Genomic DNA, 17,611 nt, shown 5'->3' with positions numbered 1-17,611 from the left:
CTGCTGGTATGGAAATCACATAGCCCTTATGAAGGATTTAGACCCTACCATTTGTGTAAACTAAGACTGAAGTATGTCAAAGTACTGTTTTTACCGTCCTTTTTGGTTGAATAAAGCCTGAGAGCCACAGATGAGCAGTGAACAGGCTGCCCAGGGAAGTGGTGGAGTCACCATCCTTGGAAGTCTTCAAAAGACGTTTAGATGTAGAGCTTAGGGATATGGTTTAGTGGAGGGCTGTTAGCGTTAGGTTGGAGGTTGGACTCGATGACCTTGAGGTCTCTTCCAACCTAGAAAATTCTGTGATTCTGTGATTCTGTGAAGCACTTGATAGCAGATTACACAGAAAGTTACCAGCATTCATGTACCTCATACTATCAGATACCTGATCTGAAAGTTCAGTCATAGTTGTTTAGTCTCTTTTGTTCCTAATTCTTCTCACTCACCAAGCTTGTGATATTTTGCACAAGTGTTTTTCACATTTGTTGAATTATTTCTTGATTTAAATATTCTGTGGGTTGCTTATTTGGACTTGAGCCAACATGCTAAATTAAAAGATGACAGAGAATTATCCTTAATACTGGAAGCATTTGGAAGAATGACTATAGCGTTCACAAGGTAAAACACTAGCTTTCTATCTATAGCTTTCTTGCCTCATTGTTGGATTTGGGCATCTGGTTTCAAGGTTGGTCTGAAATTTGATCTTTCTGAAATTCTCTCAATGTGTTTCAGCAGCATATGTCATTAATGAAGGGAGTTGGGTAACCGGTCTCACCATCGTTTGTAATTCAGCCTATGACAGGCAGCAGGAAAGCAGAAAAGCTTCAGCCAGCTCCAATTAGGAAAACATGCCCAAGGCACAGGCTATAGTATAAACAGAGATATGTCAGGCTCCTCCCTAAAAGGAAACCAAAGAGCACACTGGGCTTTGATGCTTTGCTTTTGGGCTGAACAAGAAACCTGTTGAACAAAACAAAGTAATTTTGATACTGGTGTGGCTAAGAGCAAGGATAAAAAGGCATTCCAAATGAAGAGAGAGAAACTGGAGGAGGATGATCTGTGGATTGCAGATGCTGAAGTAACATCTATGCAAAATAATGTCCTCCTAAATATGAAATTTCCAGAGTTGTATAAGCCTACTTTGGCCTGAAACAAACAGACTGAAAATATAGATGCTAGTCATTTGTCAACAATTAGATATTCTCTTACCACATTTCAGACAGCAAGGCTGGGATCTGGGAGGATTCTGCTGAAGGAAATTGTCATTCCACAACATGCCCCTACATGAAGAATAATGTCACAGGCAGGGCTGATGCTGGAATTGAGTAATTTCTACACAGCAAGAAGAGTGCTTGCAAAAGAGGTAATACGTTTAAAGAAGTAATGTTCTCATTTCTGTTGAATTCTCGGTCTATGACATCAAATTATTTGAGTCTTTTACCTCACAACTGCCATGACATATTTATATTGCATCTTATAGATCAGAAATCTGAAGTATCTGGAAGGATAAGTAACTTTTCCAAGATCACAGATTTCTTATTTTCTTATGACAGCAAGTGAGTATCAGAGCCAAGGTTATTCCCAAACCTCTTAACTTCCCTTCTCTAATAGCATATTACCAGATACACGGTTTGCAGTGTAAAGAAGGAGGAAAGACAGAGAAAGGAAATATGTGCAGGACTCTTCAATAAATTAAATTAATATATCGGGCCCATCTTTATAGAATTCTCTCCATTTGTTAATGTTGGACTACTTTACAAGGGGAAGTTTTTATGCATATGCCTATTTTACAGATGGGAAAATTGAAATAAAAAGTAATTTGATGAAACTTGTACAACAGATTAGTTTGCATGGCTAGCAAAAGAAACGAAGTCTCCTAACCTCCCACGAGACAGGAATAACTTATTAAATGAGCTTGCATTCATCTTGTCTCATTTTGCAATGTGACCCGGGGAATAATGTTCTTTCCATTAGGAGTGCTTCCATGATACTTCTTCCATAGAAGAATGAAAAGGAGTGCTGGAATCAAGGCATTCCCTAAGGTATAAGAGCGAGTGAGCTGAGCAGTTAGGAAAAGGGAACTGGAAAAGAATAGCAATAGTATCTCAAAATGGGGAAGAAAAACAATAGCTTCTGAGAAGAGTGAATTTGAAATGTTGGTGGAGAAAATATAGGGTTGAGGAATAATTGCTGAAAAGTAGTGTCAAAAACACCAGGAGAAGGGCTGGAAGTGCTTTGAAGGTAGTATGGAAAGAAAGTCAGACTTGAAGAGCACCAAATTTGCTCCTGTAAGGACCGCTCTGCCTCTCTTTCCTCCACATTGTTGGACAGGCAATAAAGCTCTTGAATTCTGTCATTACAAAGGCAAGTTTATTAGAGTTACGCATTTTGTGAGCATGCATCACTTCAAATGGGGTAGAATTGTCTGTTGCTTTTTACTTCATGAACAGAGCAATGTGCAAAAAGTTGATTTGAACTTGGAAGATAGCCAAAAAATCTGCTGCTTTATGGGGTTTTTCATATGGAAATAAGATCCTGAATTGGACTCTTGAAGTTGCTCCAGTGAACAAAATAATTTCATACACAGTCCAATAAACATAGGGAATAAGTTACTGGAAGGGGAAATTGAAGCAAGGAATACTAATGATTGTAAGAGGAAACCTAGGTATGTGTTAGGAGATGCAAGACATAGAAAGGTGAAGATACAATTAGGGAAGGCAGAGTTTTGACCAACCAAGAGGGAGCAGGTGTTATTAGTCTGTTAGAACATTTTCTGTTTTAAAAATGTTTTGAATTCTTAAGTAATGAATTGGTCTTCTGGTATTCTTTGTCTGGAAAGTTTGTTACTTTGAAAAAACGTGTGCATCTGGAAATTTTACATTTTGTTTGTAAATTGCTTTCCAAAGCACAGCATCTATCAGTTAACTCCTATGAAGATTATTTTGTGTATTTTGAGTACAAAGAATACAAGAATCTGATTTAATATATATATACATATATAAATCCCAGAACATTTCTGATACAACAAAGCAATGATGTTTTGGTAGTTGCTGTTATTCTTGAATCCTCTTTTTCTCACTGGTGCTCTTGTGCTCTTAGTAGCTAAATTCTGATGCTTTAATTTGACTTGCAACAGCATCTTATTTTAATGATTTGTCCATCACAGGAAGAAACCCACTACAGAGTCTTGTTCTGTAATATGTATGGAACAGTAGAAGAGATTATTGATGTTTAGTTTTGCTCAGTTGCATTGTATATAGTAAGCAATATGGATATAATTGTTATTTATTTAAATTATTTTGATAGTGAATATGCAAACAGAAAATGTTGCTGAAACTGGTTTCAACTTCAAGCTATTTTAGTCTGTAGTTACATTGATGTAACAGAGAACAGAGTGAAGTTGATAATATCAATAAGTTCATCTCACCCCGTGGCAAAACTCTCCTTACAGATAAATTTACTTTCTGAGAGGTGTATGAGAAAAGAAGAGATGATGATGCACTGAATTAAGTATGATTAATTTGTCTGACCAAGCAGTAGGCAAAATCTGAGAATCAAATATGCATTTTCCCATCACTGTTTACATTTGGGCTGAGAGGTATTTGAGTTGGTTTCTGTTGTATAGTCTTCTGAGTCACTTGCAATTGCTATACTGTCTCATGGAGACAGGAATGCAGTTACATATATGACTTGGAGTTTTCTTCTTCAGTTTCAGTTACTTCAGGAAGGAAGAAAAATGCCATGAGGCCTATGTAATCTCCGTTGTCATTTAAATAATCCTTATCAACGTAATATCTGAGTTCCTCCTATTTAAGAAAATAAAATAACAATCTGTCATTTTTGTTAATATTTAAGGTACTGGTTTGTTTGGAGACAGATTATAATGTTATAATCTAATTGTCAAACAGAACATAGAATTTGGCCTGCTAATCATTGTGTCAGCTCCAGTAGTTTTCTTGGAATGACAGCTGCAAGCTCTGTATCCATGAGCTTTTATGACCATATTATGACCTTCTCAGTCAAAAAATATTTTTCTGTAAAAATCAGAATTGTGACAGCTTCTTGCCAGTAGTGCATATCCATAAGATAGGTCTCCGAGAGGCTTGTACTATGCACCTTGAGCTTCTAAGCAGTTTATATATGCTGGTGCATGGTACATCAATTCAGGTATGTATATTCTATAATGATGGAAAACTGTTCCTGGGTCTAATTTAATCTAGGTGTCTACCTTGACTGAAAGATTAAAAATAAATATGTTTTAATAAATATGATGCAGAGTAAGCAGTTAACTTTTATTTAGGCTTACCATGACAAAAACTTGTTTTTCTCAGATTACAGCTGTTGGTTTCAGATATAAGATATAAAGCAAAGATTTTCATGGCAGTTGTAATTATCCAAGGTAACATAACTGTATGTTGATTAAATTACATTTCTAGCATAGTAAGTTTACAAGATGGAAGAACAAAGCATTTTACTCTTGTACTGAAGGAATTCTTTGCAAAGTCTTAATAGAGCTTTAAAATGGGTATTCCACTGCAGATTTGATCAAAGTACAATTGATTATAAAATCATTGTGTGCATTGAACTGAATTATTGGAGGATGGAATTAACTTAGAGCGGGCCTTATTTCCATGATAATTAAAATGGAAAATCACTCATGGCTGAATTCATTTCAGTTTTACTCATAGTCCCTTAAGTGGTAAAAAGCATGAAAGTCAACAGGTACAACATTCTGTGCTAAATACACACTTTATTCATCATTTCTGCTGCTGTGTGTCGGTTGCTCTCTGCTGTCTCTATTCTCTTAGCTAACCAAAACGTCCCATTTAATGGCTGTATAGTCATGTGCTTTAAGAGTCTATAAAGAATTAGGATGTCTGTCATAAATTACATTATATCCATTATATATAATTGATATTAGACTAGTGAATTGTGACCCCGGTTACATAGTGAAAGAGGAGTACTTGGGGTTAGAATCCTCTTGAAATAGTAATAGCCAAGTGTGAGCCTGCTCCAATGACAAGCTGCAGGACGCTGAGTTATTCTTGAACCGAGAAGGTTCAAAGTCTAGGGATATGGCAAACATGATGCCTGTGACTCTTCTCTGCCCACCAAGAACTCCAAATGCCTCTCCGTGTTCTCCCTCTCCCTGCTCCCTTCTTTTCCTCCTGTTTAGTGACTGTTACTTGAGCTGGCTGTGCATTGATAACCCCTTGTTCCAGGTAATTTTCTCTTCCTACCAGTAGCTGACCTGCAAGAATGATATAGCATCCACTGGCCACCATGTGTGTTGATTTTAAGACATTTCTAGACCAGGGCTGATGAATTTCATGGAGGAAAATAGGCCATTGTAATCATCCTTGTTGACCTCGTGCTCCAGAATTTCATGTCTAGTTATCTAAATGTCAAGGTTTATAATGTGCAGCCAAGGTGGAGTAAAACTTCTGTAATTTTTGAATCCTGATTTGTGGTCCCAAAACATAATATAGTTTTTCACATCTTTGGATAGAATTTGCTGCATGTAAGCGGATTAGACACCTCTCTGTCTATCTCTACAGTCAAAATTATATCAGTGATGATGTGTGGAACCATTTTGTCCTAGTCATGGTAACGATTTTGCTCAGGTTTTCCCTGTGACTGTATGATTTCCAAACAAGCTCTACCTTCCTCAGTCTCTGTAAGTCTTCCTTCTCTTTCTTCTTTCCAAGTCTGTCTTCAAATCATCATCATGTGTGCAGTCATCCTCATATCATATCAAAAGTATGGAGTGTCAGAAATATGATCAGAATGTATGGACGCTGGAAGTTGAAGGTGTGGGGAGAGAGGATTATTTATGTGGAAAAATAGTGAACGAAGTGCTAAGATTTCACAAGGAAACACTTGTGTATTTCCTCTACAAAGGTTAGCAAGAATGTTATTGAAATAACTTTATGTAAAAAATGTATTTCTGCTGCGGGGAGTTATGTCAAATTTGAAAGCCAAATTCAAATCTTAAAGCATGAAACAGAAAAGTTGTATTCCTGCTTCAAGTGTGAAGCTCAGTGCACTCGTAACTGTGGTGTCACTGGTGAAACGTCCGTAGCATTCATTTAATGTACATTGCAGATGCATACTTGGCACTGTGTTCCACTCAGTTTTGCGTGCATAAGATTTGATCTAAGTCACAGGTTTTTGTTCTTAACAGTTGTAATGGTGTTGCATTTGCTAGTCCGCTATTGATTCTTTGTGGAATGATAGTAAAAGAGAAATATGATCAAAATGATAATAAGGATAAAACGATTCACATAGATGATTCATTTGTCAATGTATGCTTTGCTACTATCAGCATCTGTTAGGTTATTCTTTGGGACAAGCTACCACATCAAGGAGTGCATAACCAACCTGGGCTTTGAGATCTTACAACTGCCTTTTCAGTCCTTCTCACTGCTTCATATGCAAATGTGTATACAAGGTTTATTGCTTGTGGTCTGGAAAAGCCTCATCTTTTCTCCGTACGTGGAATTAACTTAATTCAGTGTAACTCCTTATATGAAATTCCTAAACTTGGTAGGAATCTTGTAACTTCCAGAGAACACATGAAGGGGCTTTCTTCTGAGGGCTTTCTTCTCTCGTTCTCTCCCTCTTTTTTTTTTTTTTTTTTTTTTTTCCTTGACTGAGAAATTGGACTAACCAAAGAAATCTGTCATGCTCAGGGCCGTCCACATTTTACTACCCAGAACAAAACTAGGATTCTGTGCAATTCTGTTACCCATCTACTACATGGCTAGAACTCTTGATAGCTAAATACATCAACATGCTGATGAAATGCTCTCATTTAAGTAGCACTCATCGCAGCAGTTAATAGTCCATCAGACCAGCATAATACGAGCATAGGAATACAACAAATAACGAAAGATGTGGCCATTCTGATTGGCCAGAATTGAACATCTGCTGCTCAGAGAAGAGGAATTTGCTTACAGTGCAATTATTGAGGAATAGCCCGGCATTAATTGTGCAAATCAAATTTTCCCAGCAGATCAGAGTACAAAAAAATGAATGCAAATGAAAAATAAGGGTCAGCTTGATGTGCTTTATAGCAATCGGGTTAAGACAATTCTTTCAGTATAATTATACGTAATGTGCTCTGGCTAGAACAATTTAATTAAGTGAATCTATGCTGTGAAAGAAAAAAAAATAAGCGTGCTGGTTGACTGGAGCGGTCTTACGGAAAGCGATAACATGATACCATTAGGAAACTCAACAAGACAATCTACATCCATGCATTAAGAGAAACAGAAGTCTGAACATCTGTTTCCCGCTATTGAATTCACGAAAGGGGCTTCTCTGTGCAGGGAATAAGTGAATAAACAACAGTTGGAGAAGGTTATCTCTGACGTTTAACAAAATGTTGAAATGTCACAAAAATGAAATAAGGTGAGAAGGAAATAATGACTGCACTCAAGGTGTGCTAAGAGTTAGCTGGGGTTCAGCTGGGCAGACGAAGCCCAGACATACATGAACAAGCAAAACCTCTATCCATCACCCTTCTAAAAGTGTAATATAAGAATGATTAATTGAGGAACAGCATACAGTATTTGTTCAAAATGGACTGCAAGGTGGCACGGAATCGTTTGGGAGACATATGGAACAAAGCAGAGTTCCCAAGACACAAAGCTGAAATTCTGCTCCGTTAGCCAGAGGGGAAGAAGAAAAAAAAAGAAAAATTGAAACGTGACAATCAAAAGAGGTGCTCTTAAGTACTTAAAAGTTCCAGAAACAACTATCTGAATTAATGAAAAAGAGAGTTTTTACTTAGGTAGGATGACTTCCTTTCTCTCTCCCTCTCTCTCCTTTTTTCTTTTCCACAATCAAGAGTCTTGGAAAGGGAGTAATAATAATAAAAGAGAAATGGACCCCGGCAGTGACTCGCTGCCAAGGGCTGTAATACAATATCTCAGCATTTCAAGGGTAAATCAGTGTCAACTGCCTTTGCCGTCCCTCTGAAAAAAAGTAAGTATTTAACTTCCGTTCAGGCTGCGCGGACTGCTGAAATATAGGAAATCGGGTTCTGAGGAGGGAAGAAAAAAAAAAAAAAAAAAGGAAAAAAAAATACGAAAAAGGCGGCTTTCCCCGAGAGAGGAAGGAGCCCGGGCTGAGCGGACAGGAGCATGAGGAGCGGCGGGCGGCTGCTGCCGGGCTGCGCAGGTCGGGGCACGGGGAGGGCTCCGGGGGGCTCCGGGGGCTGGGGGGAGCCGTGCCCGCCCCGCGGGGTCTCTGCCCCGGCTCTGGTAGCCCGGGGGCGCTCCGGGAGCTTGGCCCCTGCCTCCGCGGTTAGAGAACGGGGAGCGCCGCGGGAAGGTGAGCTGCGGGAGGGAGGGAAGGAAGGAGAGCGGCTGCTGCTGCTGCTGTTGCAGCCTCCTTCCCCGCGGCCAGCTGGGGGTTTAGGGGTCCTCCCCTCCCGCTCTCGGGGTTCCCGGGCTTGGCAAGCGGCTTGGGGGCGCGGCGGGGCTCGCCCGAAACCCCGCGGCCGGGGCTCGCTGCCGGGGCCGCCCCCGGGCACCCCGCGGCGGCCGCGCTTGGTCCTGCCCCCGAGGGGCAGAGCCGGGAGCGGCGCCGATGGCCAAGGCATTAGCTCAGCCGCGCCGCCGAGGGGCCCCGCCGAGGAACGATCGCAGCCCAGCGCCGAGCCGGGCTCCGCGGCGGGTGAGCGCGGGCGAGGGGTCGGGTCCCCCCCCGGGCTCTCGGGCTGCTGGGGAAGGGACGGGGACACTCGTCTGGCACGGTGGTGGAGCTGGGGGGAAGCGCATGGGAAGGGCTGCGGGAGCCGGCTGTGCCCGCCGCCTCCCTCGGGCTCCGGGGTCAGCTCTTAGGGCGACCCCAAAGCCTCGCCGGGAGGATGCTGCTGCAGCGGTGCGCCCCGCCGAGCCCCGTCTCTCCGGCGGGGGCACCAGGGCCGGCTCCCGGGGCACCGGGGAGGATGCGCCGCGGGCTCCCCGTGCAGCTCCTGCACGCCTGTGACGTGACTTGGAAATGAAAAGCAACCAACCCAGAGTCTGTCTGCGCTGCCGCGTGTGTTAAATCCCGACCGGTTGCTTCCCCGCGGGGTAGGTGCCGTGCCAGGTGTCGTGGGTTGGTGGCGGTTTTGTGGTGTGCGTTGCGATTTAATAGGAAAGGAGCCGGCGCTCCAGAATTGATATGGTGGGGTTCCATAGGCCACCTGATCGCCACTGGAGTGCGGTACCCTGGTTGGAACCACAGCCAACCCAAACCGTGAAGGAAGTGAGGTGAAGAAGACTCAGTGCTGTCCCCAAGCTCGCAGCTCTCACTGACTCACTTGGTTCCTTTATTTTTCTTTTTGCCCGTGGTCTTATTTCAAGCAGCACGCTTACTGCCTGAAGTACCTTTCTCGCTCCACTTGAAACCTCTCGGTGGAAGCCTGACACTAATTTCAGGACACAACGGGGAAATGGACCTTCATAATTAAATGCAATGTAGATGAGCGTTGGTTTGTAACTCTGTCTGCATAGTGTGCCTGTAGCAAGAGATGCGCTTCCACTCCCTGTGAGATGTGCTTATGCCAGGTGTGTGTGTATGTGCCTGTCTGGAAATACTTCCTTTTCTAGTTGAGATCTCAGGTGGAGATGGAAACTTCTTTTGTACTAATTTTTAATGGCTATTTTGCTTAGATAAGCAGAAAAACATGTGGTAAGAGCCAGGCAAAGAGAAGTCAACTTGAAAGTTTTTGGACTGTGTTACAACCAGCTTGGTTTCCAGAAGTTGTAATTTTATGAGCAGGGAGATATTGAACATTCCTCAGGTTTTGTTTTGGTCTATGTGAGAAGGACTCGTTGCTTTCCTTTTGGAAGAGGAGACGTTATCAAGGCAACAAAATTGTTTCTACCAGGCATAGTCCTGGAAATGTCTAGGCTTTCAATGATTAGCTCAGATTTTTGTGTGGTTAACTTCATTTTGGTCTGGCCTCAGACCAAGGGCCTTACAGGTCTAAAGTATCAGCGCACTGCTTCTGCCAGGTTCTGCATCCTCCGCTCCAAGCGCTGCGCGCGTTTGTAGCGAGTATATTCATAAAGGAAAGGACAAAGGCTTCTTGTGATTAAAGTTTACTTTATCAGTGTAGATCACATTTTGATGTAAGCCCTTAAAAATTCTAATTGATTAATGAGTTTCAGATGGTGGTTCCCCTCCGGTGCCCCTCCCCCCGAACACGTACAGTATGCTCCAAGTCAATCTGGTAAAGCTCCAGAAACCTTGGGCTAAATTGGTTGTGGTATAGTTTATAAGGATAATAAAATAACTAGAAAAATTGAATTTCCTTTTAAAAATATGCTTGCTGCATCTGTGAGCCTATGTTTTATCTTCTTGTTTATGGTACTGAGAAAACTAAGATTACATATATACACATTTAAGATGATGCAGATAAGAATGACCTGTCGTGCCTTACAGAAGGGAAGGCTCTGTACTAGCTTTTGAAGAGGAGCTATGAGAGATAGTGGCAGAATCATAACTTTAAAAGTGACTGTGTTTGTTTTTACACATGTAGAATGACAGAAGGAAAGAGATAACTGTTCTGCACTAAGCTGAAAACTGCAGGTGACAAAAATTGCCTGTTTCACATTGACCAGTGAGTGATGGGTCTCTGCTCATAGTCCTATGGCTTCGTTTAGTCTATTTGAAGTATTTCAAGTAGGGGAGCTTTCACAACTTGACTTCAAGTTATGCCACTGTCTAGCAGATCTCACCATTAAGAAGTTTCCTGACACCAAAAACATAAATTACAGAAGTTGTTAGTTACCCTGTGGCTTTCTAAGGAAGGCATTCGCATCTTCTCCCCCCACCCTCAGCTTCTGCATACACAAGTGTGTGCACACATATGTATATGGTTGAGGATGTGGAAAAAAACAAAAAGCAGTCTTTAGTTTGTGGATTTATATTATTCTGTCCAAATCTGAAAAATATGTCAACACCAAGGTAGGAAGATAAAAATCAGTGAGCGTGCTTATGCTTAGGCATGCTGTATGTGTGAGTGGCACTTGCTGCTGAGACAGGGGCGACTGCAAGTATGAATCCCACTTTGTGGGCAGCATCACTTCTGCTCACACAAAAGTGTGTTTTGTTGCTGCAACTTTATTTATGAATGTGGGATCTTTTATTTAAGCTTCTTTTGCACCCAGCTTACAGTAAGCGACTGCTTCACACAGTCCACTTAAACTCTAGTACAGTTTCAAAAGTTCTGTTCTTTTCCATCTGCTTGAGGTGATTAGGACTAGCAGGGAGATCCAGCAGAGACCCTTGCCAGATACTCATGAGCTCTGTTCTGGCTTTTGATCCTCTGTCTCCTCTCTTTCCAGGATGGCTGCTTTCCAATAGCATTACCTTCTCTCTAAGACAGCAGGAGATTGTCTGCAGTTATAGCCGATACCCCTCTGTCAAAGCCAATGCGCAGTCTAGTGTTCAAGTTCCAGTTCCTTCAGAGAAAACTTTTGCTGCTCTCGTCTAAGCTGCTGTCTGCTCTCTCTACCACTGACAGTGAAGCTATTGCACGGTTGAATGCATGGTATTTTCTCTTCTATGACTAGATAGCTAACACGCTTCCTCCTACCATAGTAGGGGAAACATCATTTCACAAGCTTAAAGCCTAAGTATTTACTTCTGTGAAAGCTTGAGGAAATTGCCTTGGACACTGGGTTCCAAGACTGAGTTATGCCATCTTCTGTTCCAGCTTTGTAGAGTGAGTAGGCCACTGAACTGGCATGTGCACAAATCTTCCCTCCTGGCTAATTCTGTTCTGGCTGCCAACTGAAAGGAGCCAGTCCAATGTCCTGCCTGCTAGGCTAGAGAGCCCGAACACATCCCTGTTGTACACTCAAGCAACAGGTCTGTGATGCAGCTTAGATCAAGCTGGTGTAGTACAAAGGATACATCATACCTTTGCATAAGAGATGATCTGATACATCTCAACACAGTTCTGTATTTGCTTTAGGATTTTTTCCTTCCTATCCAATTTTAACATCTTTTTATACTTTTCTAACTGAATACAAAGAAATAGACTTGTTTTGCTAGATATTTCATTTCTATACTAGTTCTTAAAACAAAGTATAAAGAGGAAGGGACTCAGAAAGACTTTGTCCCTGACCCGGCAGGACAGTATCATGCAGCAAGTAAAAAGGAGTGGTTCAATCCTCCTTTTGTTTACTGAGACCTAAATGCACGTGTCGTAATTAGGGACAAGGCTGAAGCAACAGCGAAACTCATCTAACAGAGAGCACTGCAAAGCCAGCAGGTTCTCTGTATAAACCATTATGTATATGTGCTAGGTGGGTAGTTGGGAGTAACAAGTTACTGATTTGCCTGATGAATTCACAGGCTGGAGCATGTGTATTTTTTTCACATGTGCATATATATGCGTGCACCTACACTTATACACACTTCTTACAATGCAGAGTAAACAATCTTTTCATTCTGATAATGCTCCAATTTGTTAGAAGAGTAGTGTTATGAAAACTTGCTCATAAAGGAAGGTGGTTGGAATCAGAAATGGAATTGAATCCAGGGATATGCAACTGTGGGCACTTAATTGTGTGGCCAGTCTTACTTTCTGCATTAAACAATTTTTGACTCCTGTGTGTTTTAAATACAGAGTGCATTATTCTTGAATCTTTTTATTCTACTGGTTAACCCCAACAAAAGCCAGTGGAATTACAGAAGATTACTTGTTTGATTCTCTTTGCTTTCATCTGATGATCACTAACAACAATCAGCAGATAGTGTAAGTTACACTGCTGGCAAAATACAAGCAGAGAGCTACAATACACAGAAAACTAAATGTGCTACTGTAAAGCAAAATAAAAACTTCACTGTTTAGTAGAAGCAAGCAGAGAGAAATATAACCTTTCAGTGTGTTCAATCTGTTACAAGACACTGGGTGTACTGTAAACTATCCCACATTGAATTCTTCAGCTAGACAATAGGTCTGAGAATTTGAGATGTTTTCTTCTTATTGACAGAGGTTGGAAAAAAAAAAAAAAAGGAAAAAGAAAGAAAAAGGCTGTGCTGCATAAATATGACCTGTAACAAAACAGAATGAAAAGTAGTTTAAGACCTTTCCTACTTTGCCTTCAGAATAGGGGGAAGAAATTGCTTTTTGAGGAGCAAAGCATTTAGAGGCAAGTTTTAAAAATACTTAGGCATATCTCATGTCAGCTTCAACAGTTCATAGAGAAGTGTAACATACAAAATGAGATATTTGACATGTTTGTGTTGGCTAGTTTTAAAGAACTGTATATATGTTGATTTGATGTTGCTGTTAGGAAGTAGTGAGATAGGGAAAAACAATATTTTTTGGCTACTTTGTTCATACCTTGTGTCTGCCAAAAGGAAAGGATGAAATAGTTGTTGGAGCCAAAGCAGATCGCCTCCTCAGCTGTAGCCATGTATCCTTGAATGCTACTGTTTACCTCTGTGGCAAGTTAGGTAATCTCTCTTACTGATACCGTCAATGCTATATTGTCATGACAGTTTTCGCTGCCTCACCAAAAAGTAAATATCTTAATACATCTTAAAGCAGTGAGATGATGGTGTAGAATCATAGAATTCTTTGGAAGAATTCTAGAAGCATTCTTTAGAATGCTTTGGGTTTCAAGGGATCAGAAAGACCACCTGGTTCCAACCCCCTTCCATGGGCAGGGACACCTCCCACCAGCTCAGGTTGCCCAAAGCCCTATCCAACCTGGCCTTGAACACCTCCAGGGATGGGGCAGCCACAGCTTCTCTGGGCAGCCTGTGCAAGTGCCTCACTGCTCTGAGAGTGAAGAATTTCTTTGTAACATCTAACCTAACATACCCTTAGTTTAAAGCCATTCTTCCTTCTCCTGTTGCTAAGCTTCCTGATAAAGAGTCTCTCCCCATCTTTCTTGTAGGCCCCTTTTAAGTACTGGTAGGTTACTGTAAGGTCTCCCCAGAATGTTTTCTTTTCTAGGCTGAAGTGTAGGTACTTCACTGATGGAGTGTAGGTGCTTCAGTACTGAAATATTGTGGAGGCTTGAGTTAAACTTAGAGGTTCAGTAGCAGTCAGTGTTCACATAAAGAATATTTAGGAGTTTATAGCTTCTGTCACAATTTGATAGCTGTACCACAGCTGTCTCTTGTAGAATTTGTGATAGGAGCTACAGGTGCTACAGGAGTAATTTTGCTCTGTTCCTTGAAGGCTGATTTTTATTTTAAACATCTGAGGTAGGACTTTCTTGCTTTGATTCTAGCAAGGAAATATTTTACTGAGGTGTAGTGCAGGCTTGCAGAGAAGTGGCAGTGGTGGGGAAGTAGTGGGGAAGAAGAAGAAATCTTCTCCGACATGAACTTAAACTTAGAGATAAAGTTGGATTCTACATGGTTCATCTGCGATTCTTCAGGGTTCTTTTCTGTGGAGAGTTTTCGTAAGTACTGACTTTCTCTTTCTGCTGTCTGAACTTTATATGTCAGCTCTGCAAATTAACCCATATCCTTTCAGTAACTATGGTTAATTCAGGGCTACTATTTCAAGCAGACCTAATCCCAGTGTAGAGATGACCAAATCATTCAGTTTATAGCTCTTGTCTTTCTTCATCTTTCCAACTTGTCCCATTCCGTGACCCTGTGTCCTGTTAAAACCACCTTAAACTCAGAGCACCATTCTTGTTCTGGATCTTGGCTCTTCTTACTAGTAAGGTTATTACCAGACTCAAATACCTATTTATCCTCCAAAGTCAGAGCTCTTTATTCTCCCATTTTCCTTCCTGCACTGAGGCCCAAGTTTCCTGAATTTCATTCAGCCTGGTTGCTGAGTTTTGTAAGACAAGAGAGGTCAGTATGAAGTGTATTTCGAGATTTTAGGCCTGAACTCAAATAACATCTCAGATCTGTCAATTCTGTGTTCTGCGTTTCCCCAGAGAACAAACTGAAGCATAAACAGACTGCAGCACTTGTTTCACAGACTGACAGGGAAACCCAAATTATCTCTGTGTAGCTGGTCCAGGAGACTTCACTCCCTTTTTTCTGTTTTTTAAACAAAGAAGCAGTAACAACAATTACAAAAAAAAAAAGCAACTTTTCCACTTTAGAATTAGTCCTGCCTTGTTGGTGGAAGCCAACTACAGCATTCAGGCCGTCTGTGAGGCATATTATAATGGTGGTTATCAATTAACTCCACATTTCACATACAAGGTCTTAGGAGTGAAAATGTAGGTGCAGCTTTCTTGAGGTGAAAGGACAGGGTTTTGTCTCCCTGGTTTTGCTGTTAGCACAGCCCAGCTGTGTGCCATCTAATGGGTGCCCCATGAAATGTCTGTGTGCATCCTTGAAATATTAAAGGGCAGCGTACATGTAGTGTAGGTTGGAAGGGACATCCAAGGGTCATCGAGTCCAACCATCTCCTCAAAGCCTTTATGAAATTATTTCGAGTGACGAGGTGCAATGTGTAGTTTTTTCCTGTAGAACAATGGTACTTCTAAGTCCTGGATATGTGTTTTTCAGTATATTTATCAAAAGAAACAAATTGCAGGACTTTGTTTCCGAAATATTCAGCTACATAGTTGGTGTATAACTGGGAAATAGATGAAAAAGATGCATTTTTCTTGTGCTTTATTTGTGTATTGTATATGAAACAAACTTTTTTTTTTTTTTTTTTTTTTTTTTTAATTATTTTAACTGGTGCAATTTCCAAGACAATTAAAGAGAGCAAACTAGTTTCTATTCTGCTTCTCACCTCATCAGTGGAGTTGATAGGCTCCAGAAATCATTCACAAATTATTTTAAAACTACTTTTTGTCTGCAAAGAAAGTAACAAGTACATGTATTTATCCCTGATTTTTCCCACATACTCTTTGAAGACAAGTGGTGTTAGTTTTCCGTCTTGCTTCCATTTCCATCTGTCCAAAGAGAAGCAGTGATTTGAAGCATCAGTTGTGTGGTTCCAAGTCACTTCAAACAACTTTAAATACATTGTCATTACAAGTCCGAAGCTGTTCGCATCATTTAGTTAGAAGGAATCCATTTTGTGAGTGACATTCCTGATAACTTTTTGCAGTCAACTGCCTAATTCTTTTTTTTTTTTTTTTTTTTTTCCCCTTGAACAAAATGAACAGGTATAACTTGAATGTAATCAACCAGAAAAACACAAGTTCAGGCTGATGTTTGTAACAAGTCAGTTTACAGAACAGAGCTGTGCTTCGTTTACATTTTTAGTCTATCTTAAAATGCTTGGCTTCCAAAGGAATTTTGATACTTAAGGATTTTTCTTGTTAGAAAACTATCAAATATAATGATAATTCAGAAATAGGTATTTGTATGCAGGAATACAAGCTTTATTGCCATCTCTGTCTCCTTCTCCCCCCCCCCCGCCCTCCCACCTACCTCCCAGCTGAAAACCGTCTGATTTCAGTGAGAGGTAGAGTCATAGTCAAAGCTGTGTCCAACTACTTCAAGGGCAACTAAAGTTTCAGGGTTTAGAGTGGGAGGTTGGGTGCTCTCATCAAGAGCTATGCAGAAGCTTTTGTGAACAAGAAGTTTAGTTACCCAGGGTATGGTTTAAAAATGCTGGAGTATTTTAATGTAAATGTTAAAATATCCCAAATAGCTTTTCATGTATTTGGAAATGCAGGTTACAGCACAGTTTTATGGAAATGCAATTACTTTTTACATTCAGTAAACATTTTCCTTTTGGCAAAGAATTTATTTTAAGTATTCTTGCTATTCCAGACCACAGTGGAATAGTATAACAAATTGGACTTTTTTTTTTAAGTCACTATTACCTCTTACCTGACTTGAAAGGTATGCAGTGCACAGAAAGAAACAGTGTTTGCAATGCTTCATAAGCTGAAGTCAGCTGCCACATATAACCACAGTTAGCACGGGTCACCTGGGACAACAGGCAAAGAACAATTTCTTAGGACTTTTACCCCCTAGCCCATTAATAATCTTTCAACCTCCATAAGGCCTTGTTGGTGCAACCAGGTTTTCAGTAGGCTACTGCCTGCCAGGCAAGAAAGCATCCCAGTCATTGCTGCAAGCATTAGGGTTCAGGTCTGATTTTCTTTTCAGGAAAAAAAAATAACCTTCTTTCTTAGCACACGAATGCCACAGATGGGAGAATTAGTCCTTCAGGAACAGGGATATAGGTCCTGTGGGCCTAACATCCCTGGCCACTGCAGGAGTCTGAACACTTGACTAATATTTAACACATGACGTATTGTCTTACCTGAAACGAAAGTTTCCAGAAGTTGTCACTGAAGCAGAGGAGTCTTTGTGCAAATGGTGGAAGTGGGAAGTGTGGGTGATCAGCACTGGCTGTCATGCTGCTTTCTGAAGAAACAATGTTATTCAGTAAATCCACGTGGTGTTTTTTCTTTGGTTATTCTAAAGCTGCGGAATACGTGGATCCCACCTGGTAACTGCATTTGTTAATTGTTAGTAAGTTTGCTGCGGTAGCGTAACTCAGTTGTTCACATGTTTTTTTTGGGTCTGGTCCAACAATCTTTGAAGCTTTCCATTTGTTTTGAATGGATATTGGATCAGGCACCGTAGTGAGTTGTGTGAAATGTTTATTTTCATTTGATTTTAATCATTCCTTGCAGAATATTTGGTTTTG

The 17,611-nt window shown here is 40.8% G+C and overlaps 1 protein-coding gene across 3 annotated transcripts in view; it reads left to right on the top strand.

Moving 5' to 3' along the window:
* Positions 1-7,998: 7,998 nt before the first annotated feature.
* GAS2 (growth arrest specific 2) overlaps positions 7,999-17,611 on the top strand; it is an 89,990-nt gene continuing 80,377 nt past the window's right edge. Inside the window, exon 1 of one of the 3 annotated variants that reach the window (XM_084520767.1) lies at positions 7,999-8,181. The gene's annotated coding sequence lies outside the window, so the exon portion shown is untranslated. Of the gene's footprint in view, positions 8,182-8,267; positions 8,335-16,462; positions 16,545-17,611 lie in introns of those variants that run through there. The other 2 variants (XM_084520768.1, XM_084520769.1) reach the window with 2 other exon arrangements.

This window comes from Aythya ferina (assembly GCF_964211825.1).
Source record: "Aythya ferina genome assembly, chromosome: 5".
Lineage (NCBI taxonomy): Eukaryota > Metazoa > Chordata > Aves > Anseriformes > Anatidae > Aythya > Aythya ferina.
This window is presented reverse-complemented; position numbering and strand designations above follow the sequence as displayed.